Raw genomic sequence first — 16,706 nt, 5'->3', positions numbered from 1 at the left:
CTGATCAATCCAGCCCTGAAGGGCTCTTGCCCTGCCCTCTGGCCCTGGGGGTCCAGGTCACCAGGATTAGCTCTGGAAGACTACTGGGCTCCCGGCCTTCGCTCACATAAGAGCTGAGCCCCTGCTGTCCCCGAGCCACCTCCGTACCCAGGCTTCCTCGTCTCAGCGACTTGCAACTCCACACTTTGAGCGGCTCACACTAAAATCCTGGGACTCACCCTTGCCTCCTCTCTCTCTTTCAAACCCCACATCAAATCTGTCAGCAAACCAAATCGGCTCTGCTTTCAGGATCTGTCCAGAACTGGACCTTTGTCACATTGTCACCCTTTCTGGGCCACCTCCATATTCATCTGCTCTCCCCGGTTTCTTCACTGACCTGCGGTTTCTTCTCCACACAGCGGCCTGAGTGAGACTTCAACGGCATGCATCCGGTTACCTTCTCAAGCCCTCCAGTGTCTCCCTGTGCCGCTCAGAGTCACGGTGGGATCGCACGTCGGCTTACACGGCTTGGTTCCCAGACTCCACTAAGGAATATGGGCTCATTTCTCCAGAAGAGGGGCATGGCGCTGCCCCTGGTAGGACAGGGAGAACTTGGGAGAAAGGAAGAGGGAGGGAGGACACCCTGGCCGAGGGGAGGGTGGGACCGAGGGTATGGAATTGAAGGCCTGGGTGTGGAAGAGGGGCAATTCAAAAGGGAGAGTTTTGGGAAACAGTGAGACAGATTCCTGGGAGAGTCGGTGCGTTCAGCAGATGAAGACATTGGACTTGTACCCTGTGGACAATGGCAGAACCCCTAAAGATCTCTGGACTAAGGGCTGATGTGGTCACAAATGCCCCATTTCACAGGTTGACAGGGCGGTCATCCAAAGACAGAGGAAAGAGCGCAGAAGAACCATCAGAAGTCAGTCTGCAGGTTGTGGGAAAAGAACAGTAATCTGGCTGTCCAGAGAGCTAGGCCCCAGTCCCAGTGTCACCACTAATCACACAAGTGATGTTCGGTAATACCAAACCGTATTTCCTCCTGCTCGGCCCAGTGGTACCTGTCATCGAATCCCAGAATCACAGAGCTGCCAGGGACCCCAGAGGTCATCGAGCCCAGGTTTCCAAAGTCCAGTCTGGGAAATCAATTTACTGAGCTGAGAGTGTTTTTAAAAATGAAATCAAAAACAAGGGATGAGGTCAAAGTGCACTGCTTGTAGTAAAGGTAAAATTGCTTTATGAAACTTTTGTTTTGAGGGTGTGTGTGTGTGTGTTGGTTCAAAATATAAATCCATTTCTGTGGGTCACAGTAATGAATGTTTCAAAGTCACTGATCAAGTCCACTCTCTCTGCACTGTGCAAACTGCCTTTACGCATTCTCAATAAAATGCACGGTCACTCCTGTTCATCTCTGGGCATAGGATGCCGACCCTCCCCACACCGAAACCCCTTCCACTGTGGACTGCTCTGTGCACTGGAAGCACTTCCTCATGCCGAGCTCAGAGTTGCCTCTTGTGCTCCTGCCCATCGATCTTCCCCAGCTCTCTGACAAGCCTCCTCCAAATAAACCCAGCCCAGCTTCAGGTAACAGCATCAAAAGAACTGGAGATAACTTTGCAGGCCTCTTGACCGGTTTCTTTCCAAGCATTAAGCTCATCTGTTTCTTGTGTCCGCCCAGCACTTCTTCTCTGGGCAGCAATACATGGGAGCTCATCCCCTGTCCACTGCCACCAGGGATATCCTTCTTAATTCCTGGCCTTGTCACAAACTAAGGTTCTTAAAAATGACACATGGGCTCTCTGGATGGTCCTCAAGGACCAAAAGGCAGAATGGAGCTAGCAAGGAGCAGCAAGAGGGCTGAAGAGAGTTTTCTGAAAAAGTCATTTAGGGAACTTCTCCATCCTCAGTTTAAAGCAGAGAGAAGTAGAAAAAAGAGTAAAGAAGATCAACACACAAGAAGTTCATGTGGGATTTAGGGTACTGGGCATGCACAAAGATTTGAGGGTTGGCTGGGAGAGATATAAAGGAGGCGGAAAGGGGGAAGGGGAGGAAGAGGAGGAGAGGATTCCTCTCCAGTGTCTCCCCTTCCCCCACGGCTCTCTAGGTCCGGTCAACCATCTCTCTCCCAGGGTGTCACCAATCTGGCCCTTTATCTCCCACAAGAAACCTCATGACAGACAAAGTCTTGCAAAGAGACAGTTAAGGTGCTCAAAGGGAAGGAGGCTTCCCATGAGCAACAGAACTTCCCAGTCGAGCAGAGAGAACACAAGGTCACACTCCAGAAAACCCAAAGAGCCAAGGAGAAAGCCCAGGAGACCATAAGCCCCGGACCCAGCGCTTAGGAGGCAGCCCGGAGCCAGTGAAAGACAGTTTTGCACCAAAACAAAAAGTGCTATGAACAAAAAATAGGTGATAAACTTCGATAACTCAGCATTTCAAGCTGTCGAATTGCAACTCATTGAAGAAGGATTTAGAGTCTCAGAGGCCTGTGATGGGAGACAGTCTGGTAAAGCTTGTTGGACTTAACGTTGATGGCAGACAGGGCTGGGTGCAGACCAAAGCGAGAAAAAGGAAAGAAGCTGAATGGGAGACAGAAGAGAGGGACAGGAAATAGAAAGAGGGAACAGGAGGGCCAGGCACCTGGAAAGAGGCCTCAGCCGGCTCCCCTCCCGCAGGAGTGGTGGAGGCCCACGGGGCCCACACAGGCTGCTAACAGCCTGCTCTGGCAGTTGATAACCCTCATTAAACAGAACTTCACAAATGGCTTAATTTGAATTTCCAATACTTGATAGATTTCAAACCCAGGACAATTATCTCTGATGTAAAGGATCAATAAATAGTTTCCTGGGCTGAATCCCCCCAAAATGGGGACACTTCCAACAGAGTTGCTGGGATTAAAACGCCTTCAAATGCCGAATAAACACTGACTTATCTCTTTTTAAAGAACTTTTCTGTAAGGCAAAGGTTAGCTTTGTAAGGAAAGGCTGGATGAAAATTAATCTAACTTACCGTGACCTCCTCGGGCTGGGTGTGAATTACATTTCCACATGGCCTGTAAAGATCTTTCATGTCTCTCGCTCCATTAGTTGGTATACTTAGCAAAGGTCGGGTAATGAGCAGACGTACTTTCTAGCCCAGAACATGATCCTGCTGCACGGCCCCTTCCTGCCTTCCTGGCGTGTCTCTGCTGGAGGTCACTGGGGTGTGTGGGAGGCATCTCTGCAATGCCTCATCCTGAAGGCTCCTGAGAACGAACGATGGACATTACCATTGTCACCACAGCTCCGGGATGGCAGAGGTCTCGTGTAATTCACCATGCTCTGGGGCCGAGAGAATTTAACAGAAGCCCTCTAGTTTCTTATACTCACAAAGGGAAATTCATGTGTACCTTTCAGGGAACTGCTTCATTTCCAGCGAAACTGCTAACATTCAAAAGATGGAGGAGGAGAGTGACGGGGAGGAGGAGGAATGGGCAAGGGAAGCGAAGGTGATGGAAGAACTTCATATGCCCCAAAACCCAGAGTGTTTTGTTTTTTGGTTTCATCCATGGGAGCTTCACATTCACATGGGCCCCTGAGCTTCTCTGTTCACTTTGTTCTTTTCCCTTCAAAGGGGGATCGGGATTTGTTCCTTTCAGAAGATGGCCAAAAAGCCAAAAGGAAGCTTGCATTGGATAACAATAATACACATTCATAATTCCTTCTGCAGGAGCTGGATCTCCCTCTTCTGGAAACACAGATGAACTGGGTCTGACCTTGCCCCCAAGGAGTTTAAAATCTAAAATTACACAGTAACAGGGGTGCCTGGACGGCTCAGTCAGTTAAGCATCTGACTTCAGCTCTGGTCATGATCACGGGGTCCTGGGATGGGCCCACATTGGGCTCCCTGCTCAGCGGGGAGCCTACTTCTCCCTCTGCCCCTCCCCCACTCATGCTCTGTCTCTCTCAAATAAATAAAATCCAAGAAAAAAAATTAAGGAGTAACAGATGTGTCCGTCATTGACTGGCACACGTGGGCACTAGAGATGTCTCCCCCGCATGAGCCTCTTGAGAGAAGACACCACCAGGTTCTGTGGGCCAAATAAGAATGTTCAACCTGGTTATAAAATGAAATTCAACTTTTTCTCTTTCTTCTCGCCCTCCTCCTTTCTCCATCACTTGGTATGTTGTGAGACATCTGACCACCTATTGGGCTATGTTTTCTCTAGCCCTTCCCCTACTACCATTTTGGAAGTTGTACATTCTACTCTCGGTCTTTTAGTATTGACCCTTTAAATATTAGAGCATTTGTTTAACTTTACACTTTGCTAACAGCCTAGAGGGAGCTAGTATCTTTATCTTCCTCCCTCACATTCCCCCACACGCAGACTTCTTTGTCTACCATGGAAGCCCATTTTCCAATGTGAAAAATGCGTAGTAGTTGTTTCCTAGTTGATAGCCACGTGGAGGAGTAAGGTGTGCTGGGAACTCAGAAGGTTGTGGGGGGAGACAACAGGAGGGAGTTGCTGGGACCCAGGCCAGGACACCAGAGCCAGTCACAGACGGCTCTCCAAGAGTGGCCAGGGTCATGTTGGGTGGGTGATGGCAAGAACCCAAGCATGGCCCCAGAGCCAGAGGGCTTTGCCAACAAGCCATCTACTCGTAGTGAGTGAGGAATTTCGGGCCACCTGCTCCCCAAACACTGGCCATCAACAGCCCAGGGACCAAGCAAGGGGGGTGTCTTTGGAAGCCTCACTGCAGGGCTCCCTTTGGAGGACACCTTTCCACATGCCCTAGGGCCCCAAGCAGGTAGTGAGGAGGGGCTCCCATGCTCTTTGGCATGAAAACTAGCAACCCAGAGCACCCCAGGCTGGGACAGCATGAGAGTTATCCCTACTATACCCACTCAAAGTCCCCAGCTTTCTCTTTTCCTTCCACTCTTTGCCTTTCTATTTAACTGGGCCAAGAATCACTCCAGTGACAAATCATCCCAAGGGCAAGAGAAACTGAGATGAGACCTGAAATTGGAACAAAGTCAGAACCGAGCCTGCAGCCTTGGCAGGTCCTTGAATCCCAGAAAGCCCTTCAGAGGATCTACCCACGGTTGTCCCCACCTCGCCAGCCTGTCCACTTACATTTGTCATTCTTCTGGAACCAGCTAGCAAAATGAATACAGAATATTTTCCATTCCCTACTCAAGACCCAGAGTGATCTTTTAAGAATGTAAAGCGGGTCTTGTCCTTCCCCTATATAAAGCCCCTTAATGGCTCCCCATGCCCCCTTACCATAAAGTCCAAATTCCTTACGGTGCCTCACTGCCTCACAGTGGTCTGGCCGCTGGCTGCTTTTCTAGCCTAACACCTGACTACGGTGCTGTTGTTCCCTTTCCAGACCAGCCCAGCCGGGCCCGGCCTGCAGTCCTTGGCTCTCTGGAACCTCTGGCCTCATTGCGGGCTCTCACCCAGAACACCCCCTCTCCTCTTGCCCTGGCTCGCTCCTGGCTTGTTTCTTCTCGTCCTTCACATTTCAACTTAAATGTTGCCTCTCTCTGCCACCACCCACGGATGTGAGGCACCACCGCCCACATGTTTTCTTTCCCCAGTGCCATTTCCTACTCTTTGCGACACTTCCCCCAGTGGGGATGGCTTAGCCATGGGCTGGTTTTCTTTATTATCCGCACCCCACAAAACTGTGCATTCCACTGAAAAGGACTCTGCCTTGCTCACCGCCGTTTCCCCACCTCGAACAACGCCAGGCTACCTACTGGCTACTCAATAATTACTTGTTAAATGAGTGAACTGACTTATTAAATAAGCACTTCTTGAGCATTCCAAGGTGGCGGGAGAAGAACAAGTGAGATAACGCAAAGCGAATATGAATAGTGATCACCGTTAGCATCATCCCTGTTTCTCCCCCAGATGACCACGCAGACCTCCGCATGGGCCTTTGTCAGGCTGGTTAGTTCCAGTGCGATCTGAACAACAGCCACCATCTAAAAGGTCAAGGTTTCACCACACTTTGCACAACAAGGATCATTTACAGTCCGATCATTTGAATTCATTTCTTGACTTAGGTTTGATCTGTTTTTGTCAAGCAAGCAAATATATATTGATATTTGCAAAGAGCTTCATGCATGTGGTGCCCACTAAAATATGGTTGCATTTTCCATAGTAATTGTCTCTAGAAGCTCATTCCCAGCTGCGCTGGCTCATTTAGCTAATTTGCAGTAAGTGCAGTATGGATCCAAGCAGCAAGGGAGGAGCACATTAGCCTGGTCCACAGAAGGGGGATGACTTCGACTGCATGGTCGCCTAACAGACTTGGCTGATGTCTAAAAGTCACACTGAGATGGTCTGAAAATCAACCCTGTGCCCTGATCTCGCCCCCAACCACCACCACCCATATTCACACAGGCAGTGGCATCTGAGCTGGCCATAAGGAGGGCCACGATGTAATGATAACATTTCAAGGAGACCTTATCACTCCTAAGAAAGAGCCTGTGCCACTCATTCTTTTTATTCACTCATAACGGACAATGTCTTCTAAAAAACTGTAATTCTCAATGCTCACCAAGATGCATTAAAATTGGTATTTGTATATGCTGTTACATAGGCCTATAAATGTCCAGAAATAAGGGATTGGTTCCCAGAATCGGCTACTGTACACCCTTTCAAAGAATACTCTTCAGTCACAGAAAAGCATGTGTGATTTAGGAGGTGGGGGATGAGGAGGAAGCAGCATTCAAAACAGTGTGGACAATATGTACGACATCATCCCAGCACGTTTAAAACTAAATTTGCATACATACATAGAAAAATTACTGGGTTGATCAAAGAGGTGGTGGGTGCCCAGGGAAATGTATTATTCTCTATCCTGTCTGTATATGAAATATTTCACAATTTTAAAAATGGAAGAAAAAAGAAGATGCTATCTTTTGGCATCTTTTCGATGCCAAAATATTGATAGCAGATGCAGGATCCCAGGCTGTTTTTATTTCCGTCTATATTTTTTCAAATGTTCTTTTCTTTTTTTTAAGGAGGCTCCAGGTCCCACATGGAGCCCAGCACAGGGCTTGATCTCACCATCCTGAGATCAAGACCTGAGCTGAGATCAAGAGTCAGCCATGTCATCACTTCACCAGCACCACTATTTTCCAAATTTTCTTAAATGCACTTGAATTCTTAGGATCCAAAAAGAAAAGCAACAAAACTTCCTTTACAAACAAAGCATAGAGCCCGTTGGTTAGCACTTCATGCTGAGGGTCGGGGAAGGTGTGATGGAGGAGAGAGCCAGCTGGGGAAAGAAAACAGCATGCCAGGAAGGAGGGATGCTTGGAGGCAGGGAAGCACCTTGTCTGGAAAAAGGTGATGAATCCTTGTGTTTGGCTGGTTAGAGCCTGTGAAAGGTAAATCTGACTAGAAGGGTCAAGAGGACCCAGAATCAGATGACCGGGAACCATAAAATGGGGTTGGGGAAGGCCATGAGGGGAGTGGTGTGTAGGGGAGCTCATGGTGTTGGAATGGTCCCTGCAGGCTGGAGCCACATGACAAACGTGGCATCCAGCCGAGAGGCTGGAACACAGCCAGGTAGGAAACTAGTGGGCCAAGCCCAAGGCAGCGGGAGCTGGGTCACCCAGGATATGTCTCCCAAGGCCCAGCACAGGCTCCCCGGGGGCGGCAATTAAGAATTCCAGCTGAGGGGTGCCTGGGTGGCTCAGTGAGTTAAAGCCTCTGCCTTCGGCTCGGGTCATGATCCCAGGGTCCCGGGATCGAGCCCCATGTCGGGCTCTCTGCTCAGTGGGAAGCCTGCCTCCTCCTCCTCCTCTCTCTCTCTCTTTTCCTGCTTGTGATCTTTGTCTGTCAAATAAATAAATAAAATCTTTAAAAAAAAAAAAAAAAAAAAAGAATTCCAGCTGAGGGGCCAGACTGCCTGGTTTGATCCTGGTTTCACCACTCACTAGCTGTGTGATCATAAGCAAGGACAGAACCATTTGTCCCTCAGTGTCTTCATCTGTACAGTGGGGATAATAGCATTATCAGAGAGCCACTGAGAGGCCGAATCAACAGATATGAAGCATTTGGCAGCAGGGACTCATGGAGAGTAACTGTGTGGATCAGCCAGCTGTGCTTCCTCTGGCCTGAAGCCCACCCAGGGTGCCCAGTGCCACAGTGGGGCCTGTTGCCTGCAGGACCACCGAATCAGCGAGGGGCACCAGCCAAGGCACAGCGTAGGCTCCGTCTCTTATCCTCACTCCAAAAGCTGTCCAAGAGTTAAGATATCGACAAAGTAAAGATTAGAAGAGATTAGAAGGATGTCATCAAAAGTATCAGTGATCCAGTCTCTAGTCCCAGTTTTGGCCTTAACTCCCAAATCAGAAGTCAGTGGGAAGACCATTGTGCTGGGACAAAATTCCTAGGTCCCTGACTGATGACAGTGCCCTCCCAGGCTGGGGCCCATCTGTTCCCACTCCGCCTGCAGCCTGTGGCCAGGAGGTTATCAGGGAGCCATTTCCCTCATCTAAACCAGCTTTTAACGACACCTGTCCAGGGGCCGAGGTCCATCTGCTCATTAGGAAATAAACAAGAATTCCAGTTTCCCACTGCACAAACTTTGCACCTACCCGTCCCTAGTGCAACCTGTAAGTGGCTTCTTTAAAAATCAAAGTTGGAGGCAGAGCTGCCTTTGGTCTGAGCAGACAGGGGAGGCTGGTGGGAGGAGGCATCTCCCCAGCATCCCTACCTCCTTTCCTATTTTCAGACCCTCAGAATTGATAAACAGGCTCATTCCAAGGCAAAGGAAATGCACAATCAATCCATGCCTTTAAGAGTTGGGCTACAATTTAAGGAGAGAAGGAGAGAAGATAAATAAAAAGGCCTATTTTCGAGAGAGCCATTTAAGCTCAGAGAGAGGCCGTAATAATGTGCTTACCAGCTCTGCTTAAATTCGTCCCTGGCTCTCTCAAAATTGCCCTGAGATAATCAAAAGGAAGCGAAGAGGAACAACAGACTCCAGATCAGAAGAGGATGTGGTAATTAGCACCCGATGCCTGGACCCCGCTGTCAGGCGGAGCAGTTGGTCACCGTGGGGCCTCCTGCTGTCTTCCGCAGCAGAAGACACTTGGGCTCTTCGCATCTCGCGCTGAAGTTGGAAAGCACAGAACTGCCACGTCCATGACTATATTTCTAAAATCATCTCTCAAAGAGATAAATGACTTCCTCCACCCGGCATTGTCTGACCTGGGTCTGGGAATAGATAAATTCATTTACTCGGGAGCTAGATCTCCATTTTTCTCCCGGTGCCATCTATAATCCCATCTCTTCCACTGTTTGAGACACTCGGGGTGATGAATGTGCTCCAGTTGTGGGGCGAAAGTGGAGATCCTCACTGGGAGGACTGAGCAGCCGATCTGAGAGCCAGGCCCACGCGACAACCTTCTCTCGGGGCTGGCTGAGTTCTGGAAGCCACCACACAGATGGGCCCTCTGGAACGAATGGCACCAGGTTCCAGGTAGGGGTTCTTTTGTCCCCACATCAGACCTGTCTACCTGGGCCTGGACAGGCTGAAGGCTGCCCCACAGAACAGCAAGTCCCCTTGCATATCCCCCGCAGCAGGAGACAAGGACAGGCTGGGATCAGAGGAAGGGAGGACTGGCAGCCTGGCCCCCACCAACCAGTCTGAACCTGGCTCCTACAAGAAGCCTAGAATTGGGCCTTGAGAAAGATTCTCTATTGCCAGTAATTCCTCCTGGGGATCTTAACAAAGCCAGATCACAAAGATTACCCTCTTCTGTCTCTTCACTATCTCTTCCAGGCCCATAGGTCAGGGTCATCCCCACAAGCCATAGTCTCCTCAACCATAAAAAGGGGATCTTAATTCCTAACCTGCAAGGATTCGGGGAGGCCACGTACAGGCACCGGTAAGATGTACGGGTCATTTTTATTCTGTCCTAACCAATCAGAATGCAGCAGGATACCTGGCCTGATATGTCTCAGCCTCCACTGCATGAGGGCACCACTGAGGAGCCGTAATAAAATAAATCATAAGTAAAACACGAGGCCTAGCCCCCAACCTGGACCAATCATATCCCACCTCTGCCAGAGGAGCTGGCGTGCAGCCGGGCCTGAGGAGCTGTGGTCCAGTCTGCCCCCTCACCCACTCCTTCCCTCAGGCCCTGGGGTCAGCTCCTCATCAGGCTCCAAATGATCAACACATGCTTGCTGGCTCAGGGACAGCCCCGCAGTGGTCCTCCCAAGAGGCAAAGGAGTGATGCCGCACGGGTTAAGACATCAGCAGGGACCCTGGCTGATGACAGGGAAGCAGATGTTTACTGAGGCTGTTTGAGTGCTGGGTGTGGATTGCCTCTCAGTCCCCATCATGACCCTTGAAGTGGCACTGGCAGGAAGGCCATGTGACCGCCGGGAGCACTGAGGCTTAGAGGATCCCATGTGGCAGAAGAGGATTCTGCCTCTGGCCTGGTCACGAGCACATTCCTCACACTACCTCTCTGTGCCCCAGGTCCTGACTCGGTGGAGGAGGGGGCCCCAGGAGCCCCCTCCCCAGTTTTGAAGTCACTCTGGTGTAGTATGAAGGACGCGTGCTTGGCTGACAGCCCTGTGTGCACTCACACCAGTGCTTCTAACCCTGCCCGGGCTCTGGCTTTCAAGCCAGTGATGGCAGAATGAGGTGATCTCCCAGAGTGGTGACCTGGAGGGCAAGGGGCCTGATGCCCAGGTCCGAGGTCTTAATGACTGTAGGACACGGGCTCAGCCTGAGATTAAGCTGCAGACTCTCTTCCCCACTGGTCCCCTCACACACGCCCCACTGAACGTTGCACATGGGGTTGTAGTAGACGGGGGAGCTGTCCAAGAGCACTCGCCAGTTACTGATAGAGGTCAGGGTCCCAGGAGGCAGGCCTCGAAATACAGGACTCCTTAAAAGAAGGACACTGCAGGAGCTTTGGCCAAGGGCAGGTTTTTCTCAAATAAATAAGCCTCCTGTCCAGTTTGGTTCTGGATTCTGGGCCTCTCAGTTCGGCCTCACGGTTACGGGGTGGATACAGTGGTATGACGCGCAATGTCTTGTCTAGTTCCTTTTAGTTGGCCTTCCTGTGCCAGAGAGCCAAGAAGACCCAAAACCACATTTCCCAGATGTCCCCACAGCTGAGGGTCCAGATGTGATTCAGATGCACCTGAGCAGTGCCTGCGGCAAGGGAAGGTGAGGCAGGGGCCATCATATGTCAAGAAGCACGCCCGGGCACCACTGCTTTACAGCTGTGGGTCTAGCACATTCCCCCACTCCTCTGACTCTGGGAGAGGTGGGGCTCCTCTGGCAGGCCAGTTCTGCAGTGTTATTCTGGGAGTCATTTCTGGAGACTCTGCCAAGGGTCTACTCCTCTCACCCTCCAAACAAACAATAAGTACCTAGTTCCCTGTCTTAAATCCTTTTCTTCTTAAGTGGCTAAAGCCATTCTGTTATCTGCAACTAAACGTGCACTCCATCCAGCTTCACTGGCCTCCGCAGCAGGACCCACATGAATAAGGGGGAAGTAGTACTGCCCTGAACCAGGGACCCGAAATGGTGAGCTCTGCCTCCAGCCTGCAGGGGGCGCTTGGATGAAACATTTGCTTAATTGGAGCCTCAGTCTCCACATCCAGAAAGGGAGGACCATAGGGCAGCCCACCCCCATTGGGTTTTCAGCAAATGCTGGTCCTTCAGAAGCTTACTCTAGCCAAGGAGAGGAGCTCTTACCAGGGAAACAGAGGCTAGACAGTGTCTCAGATATCCTGACAGATGATTCTGAAGTATAGTGGGACACAGAAAAGGGACAGTTTGTGGGGGGCAGCTATGGGAGTGGGGAGTCAGGAGAGCATCCAGAGAGGGAGTCAGCATTGATGGGCTGGGGACAGGGAAGGGGGCAGTTAGAGCTGAAGAACCATTTGAGGAGAGATACAAACATGTGAAAGGGTCTTGGGAGTTTGGGGGACAGTAAAGTGTAAGGCAGAGGGGAGAATCAGATGGGAAAGAATTCTCAGGAGGACAGGGCCAGCCCCTCAGGGGCCACGGGGGCACCAGCTAACCATCCACACCTGCTGCCATCCCACCTCCTGCCCCGTCACAACCTACTCAGGGTTTTGACATCCACAGCCAACCTGTCAGGTGGGGGGCCAGTCATGTTTGTCCCATTCTATAGATGAGGGAGCTGAGGCTCAGAGGCAAGAAGCCCACCGTAGGCACACAGGGAGTTTGGGGTGGGGGGGTGTGGGGGGGGGAAGGGCGGTTCCCTGCCTTTGAGTCTGGCTTTTCCTCACCATGACCCCGGCAGTGAGGGGATGACCTGCTCATGGAGCAACCGCAAGCTGCTGCTCTCAGCTGCTTGCCCGAAACCTGATTTGGGGCTGAAGAGGGGCCTTGGACTTCTGCCAACAAAGACAGAAAGGCCTAGAGCGAGGGCAGCATGGGGCTTAGCCCGCCCCCACAACCCCAAAGTCCTCCCGGTTCTCATGGTTTTAAGGAAAAAAGACACAGGGCCTGATCCCAATCTGATCCCAGTTCTGGGAAAGGTGCATCACCTCACCGAGGCTCAGCTGGCTCATCAGTAAAATGGGGAAGATAAGCCCCAGTTACCCTCAGGGTTTGAGGAGAAACAAATGTGATAAAGGATCTAAAGGCCTCTGGTGATCTCTAGACCCAGCTGTTCGGGATCTTCACTTGAGGAATGGGGACTCCATACACTCACCTTGCCCCTTGTTTCCTGTCTCTAACTGGTACCCCTGTCCTCTCTGTCTCCCCGACATCTCCCCATCCTAGTCTTTGTCCTGGCGGGTGGGGGGAGTGGCCCAAAATGGGAGTAAAGGCCTTCAGCAGTGACACTCCTTCCTGTTCTCTGGGCAGTGGAGTCCGAAATCCCCACAGCCTGGGTTTGGCTGTGACCCTGCAGGGCTGGGGGCTCACCCTTTTGTTTTGGGCATCCTCACACCGCGGAGCTGCTGCTGCCATCCCACCGCCTGTCCTGGGAGGAGTTCCATCCCATTAACTCCTCCACTGTCACCATGGCAACACAGGCTCCCTAAGCTTCCAAAGATAAGAGATAGAGGAGTGCCCATGCCAGGGCAGACCTGCACCCCTTCTCCAGACACACCGGTGAACCAGAGACCTTGACTCATGTCCAGTCAGAACAGCCACACTGCCCGATGTCCCACCGTGTGCCCAGTGCCGCCGGCCTCCCAGGAACACCCCCACGCCTCCCAGACAGCCCCAGCTGCCGTGGGTGTTAGCGGATGGCTTTCAGCTTATTTTAGGTAAAGTTTCTTCATGACTCTGTGCATGCCTTTTCTTCCCATAGCTCTGAAATCCAAGCAGGCTCATAGCAGAGCTGGAGTTAGGCACGGTAAGAGTACATAGCAGCTGTACACTCCCATTTTTTTCATGGACTCCCTAGTGTAAACCTTTGTGGTATATATGGTGATTCCTCCCATTTTACAGAAGAAATTGAGATCCAAGGTCACAATGCCATTAAATGAAGACAGTATTTGAATTCAGGGATGTTTTTAACTTGGTGTTTTTGACACTTACGTAGTTCTTGCAATAGGCCCGGCACTGTTCTACGCTGTATGCATATTCGCTCTTTTAATCCTCAAAATAATCCTATGGGGTAGGTACCGTGAATAGCTCCACCTTGCAGATGAGGGATCAAGGCCCAGAGAGGTTAAGTAATGTGCCCCGAGTCACACAGAAAGAGGTAGTCTGGGATTCAAGCCCAGGCACTTCGGCTCCTGAGTTTGTGTCCACAACTACTATATCGAGTTTGCTTATAATTCTAAGGCTCTTCACTCCCAGCTGTACCCCACCCCACACACTCAAGTCAAGAAACTGACCACCTGACCACCTCTAGTAGCCACACCTGGCTTCTCTCATGGAACTGGCCAGTCTCTCCAACAAGCAACTGGCTAGTTTTGAGGATTTTACCTTCCCAACCGTCCTATATCTTTCTTTTCCAATTTCCCTTACTCCCAAAGTAATCTCACGTTTCCACTCATTGCTCTGGGCCTGAAAAGGCTCCCATTTGGAACTACAGCTGGGAATTGTCTTCCTTTAGAAAGAGCCTTCCAGTACCCTCACAAGGGAAGTCCCCCTTGTCCTCCCACACTCAGCCTGTCTCCAAAGACCATTAATGCAATCACTTAACAAGAGGCCGGCTCTAATAGAAAGGAAGAAAGAGGAGGAGCAGCATTGTTAGCGGTTTGAAGGGGAGAAGAAATCATAAAATCCATCAAACCTATATTTGTCTCATTAAAAGTGTTTCTAATTTATAATGTCCTGGAATGCAGATGCCGCCCAGCTGTGCAGGCCTGGTAGTACTGCCTGGTGCGCACCCCCCCCCACCACTCCTGGGCCCCCTCTCCCACCTCGCTGGGACTGCCATCAATTTCTGCTCATCAGCGACACTTACAGTAAATGGATTCATTTGTGGCAATGGGAGCTGAGAGACAAAGGTGACAATATAATTAAGGTTTTTAATTCTATGCCTGAACAGTTAAGTCCAGAACTCATGATAATTAGCTGGCTGTAATGAAAGATCTTTAATCGTTATTTTCCCTTTGTTTCCTATAATGGTTCATTTTGGCCAACTACATTTGTCCTTTCATTTGAATCTGGTTGCACAGTTTTATGTCATTGCCATTATTCCTATAAAGTCCAAAGAAAATGTGTTGTGGAGCAGGCCCTTTACAAAGTCACGTTAAGAGGCCACAGGGGCTCACCCGTGCACAACTGCAGCCTGGGGGACGCGGCTCCTTTCTGGAGGAGAGGAGAGCTGGTCAGAAAACCCACAGGCCTGCAGATATATCTCCATAAAAGCAAGCACTAGCGGGAGAATGAAAACAATGCGCTCTTTACGGCTGAACTGGCCGCATAAGCCGGTGTCTGGAAGGATGAGAATCACCCAAGTTCTGGGCACACATACTGTTTTTTCACATTTTAGCATTCCTATTGTCGGAACGCATCTTACAACTGAGGTGCATATTTAATGTCATGACCCTCCTTTGCGTTTCCTGAAAAGTTACGAATGAATTCACAGTGTTGCTTATAACTAATGGTGCCTTAGACTTGAAGAAACATGGTAAGGCCTCCATACAACAAGTATTTACTAAAGATTTACTACACTCTAGGCAGGGTGCTGGGAACACAGCGATGGGGAGAAACCGGAGTAGTCTCTGCTCTTGTAATCTCCACAGTCTGGAGGACTGTCAAAGCAGCCTCCTGTCCAACCACACCTGGCCACAGGACATTTCTCACTGGCTATGGACTGTTTGGACCCTGCTTCAACTAAGGATCTGGGAGGCAAATGGCTCTCAGAAACCAAAACATCAAAGCAAGAGGTTGGGGGACTTATGGCAAGGAAATGGAGGAGCCCAGACATTTGAGTCCTATCTCACAGCTAACCAGGACTAGAGAAGAACCCAGCCAGGAAATTTGGGGGGCAGTACTGTAACAGGAAAGGAAAACTGGCCTCAGAAAGATGTAAGGAATGCACGTGGGTGTGGGGAGCACCTAGGTGGGAGGCCTGTGTGGCTTGTGACAGATTCCACGTCCTTTCTCTCCTCCCTCCACTGCTGATCTGGGTCCGGAAAGTTGCTTTCCCAAAGCCACGTGGCAAACTCCTGTATTTCTGGAGAGGATTAGAGCTAATCTGTGTCTCCTCTGATGCACAGCCCTTCAGCTCAAGGTTCTGAACATTGTCTTGTCCCAAACTCCCTTTAGTGACCAGTTACAGTGAAGAGGAAAACTAGGCCATCCCCATAAAAATTCTCTTCCTCTTCCCCAGTCCATTCTACACACAAAGTCAGAGTGACTGTTTTAAAAATACATGACCCTTCCCGATAAAAATCTTCAGTGGCTTCCTAGCATCCTTTGGAAAGAATCTAAACTGAAAACAGCCAAAGTCCCGTCCTCTGCCCTCCCCTCCGGCCCTCCCCGGTGGCCTGGCTGCTCAGCCCTGGATGTAGCAAGCTCATTTCAGTTCCAGCACCTTCTCCAACCTCCAACCACATTTTGCTTACTGAATGGAATCCTTCCAAGGCCAGCTCAAATGTGACCTTCAATCTGAATTACTCCCCTATTTATTTTGTTTCTTGTTACGCTTATAATAGTGTGTAATTATACAGTAAACTGAGAGCTGGTTTACTTCCTTCTTCCATTCACACAGACGGTAAGGCCCCTAAGGACAGGGTCTGAAGCAGGAACGCCAATACCTAGAACAGAGCTGGGTCCTGATAGCCAGAATACATTTTCTTAAACGAAAGAACTAAACCAGACTCACAGAAGGAATCCGTGAAGGCCTCTGCCCAAATGAAAAGGGTGCAAGGCAATGGAGACTCCCTGAAGAGTGAGGTCTGGGCCCCGTCGCACAGGAAAGCAGCAGGCGAAGGTCCAAGCGGGCCACGGGGGGGGGGGGGGGGGGGGGGGGGGGGCAGCCAGGTGGAGCCCGGGTCGCTCCCGGGGAGCGCTCAGTTCCGGGGCGGGCCCTTCTGTAGTGCACCTCCTCATTGGCCACCCAGTGGGAAGTTCCACCTCCGCACTCTTGACTGGGCTGCGCCCACCTGGGAGCCCTGGGCAGGGACCCTTGGGCATGCTGGGAGGGGAGCTACTTAGCCCTGCCCAGGGTCCAGGGAAGGCCACAGGTGCCGCTTAGGCAACCTTGCGGACCCCAGCTCACAGGCTTGACCATGGCTTCCTGCTCTCACCTCTTTT

At 50.7% G+C, this 16,706-nt stretch overlaps 1 long non-coding RNA gene across 3 annotated transcripts in view; it reads right to left on the bottom strand.

The window, feature by feature from the left end:
• The window catches only part of LOC125083931 (uncharacterized), a 71,653-nt gene extending 55,251 nt beyond the window's left edge, over positions 1 to 16,402 (bottom strand). For all 3 annotated transcript variants that reach the window (XR_007122414.1, XR_007122413.1, XR_007122412.1), the window contains exons 1-2: positions 16,276 to 16,402; positions 2,989 to 3,223 (exon numbers count right to left, since the gene is read on the bottom strand). This is a non-coding gene — a long non-coding RNA (uncharacterized LOC125083931). The remainder of the gene's footprint in view (positions 1 to 2,988; positions 3,224 to 16,275) is intronic.
• Positions 16,403 to 16,706: the final 304 nt, after the last annotated feature.

This window comes from Lutra lutra, chromosome 13, assembly GCF_902655055.1.
Source record: "Lutra lutra chromosome 13, mLutLut1.2, whole genome shotgun sequence".
Classification (NCBI taxonomy): Eukaryota; Metazoa; Chordata; class Mammalia; order Carnivora; family Mustelidae; genus Lutra; species Lutra lutra.
This window is presented reverse-complemented; position numbering and strand designations above follow the sequence as displayed.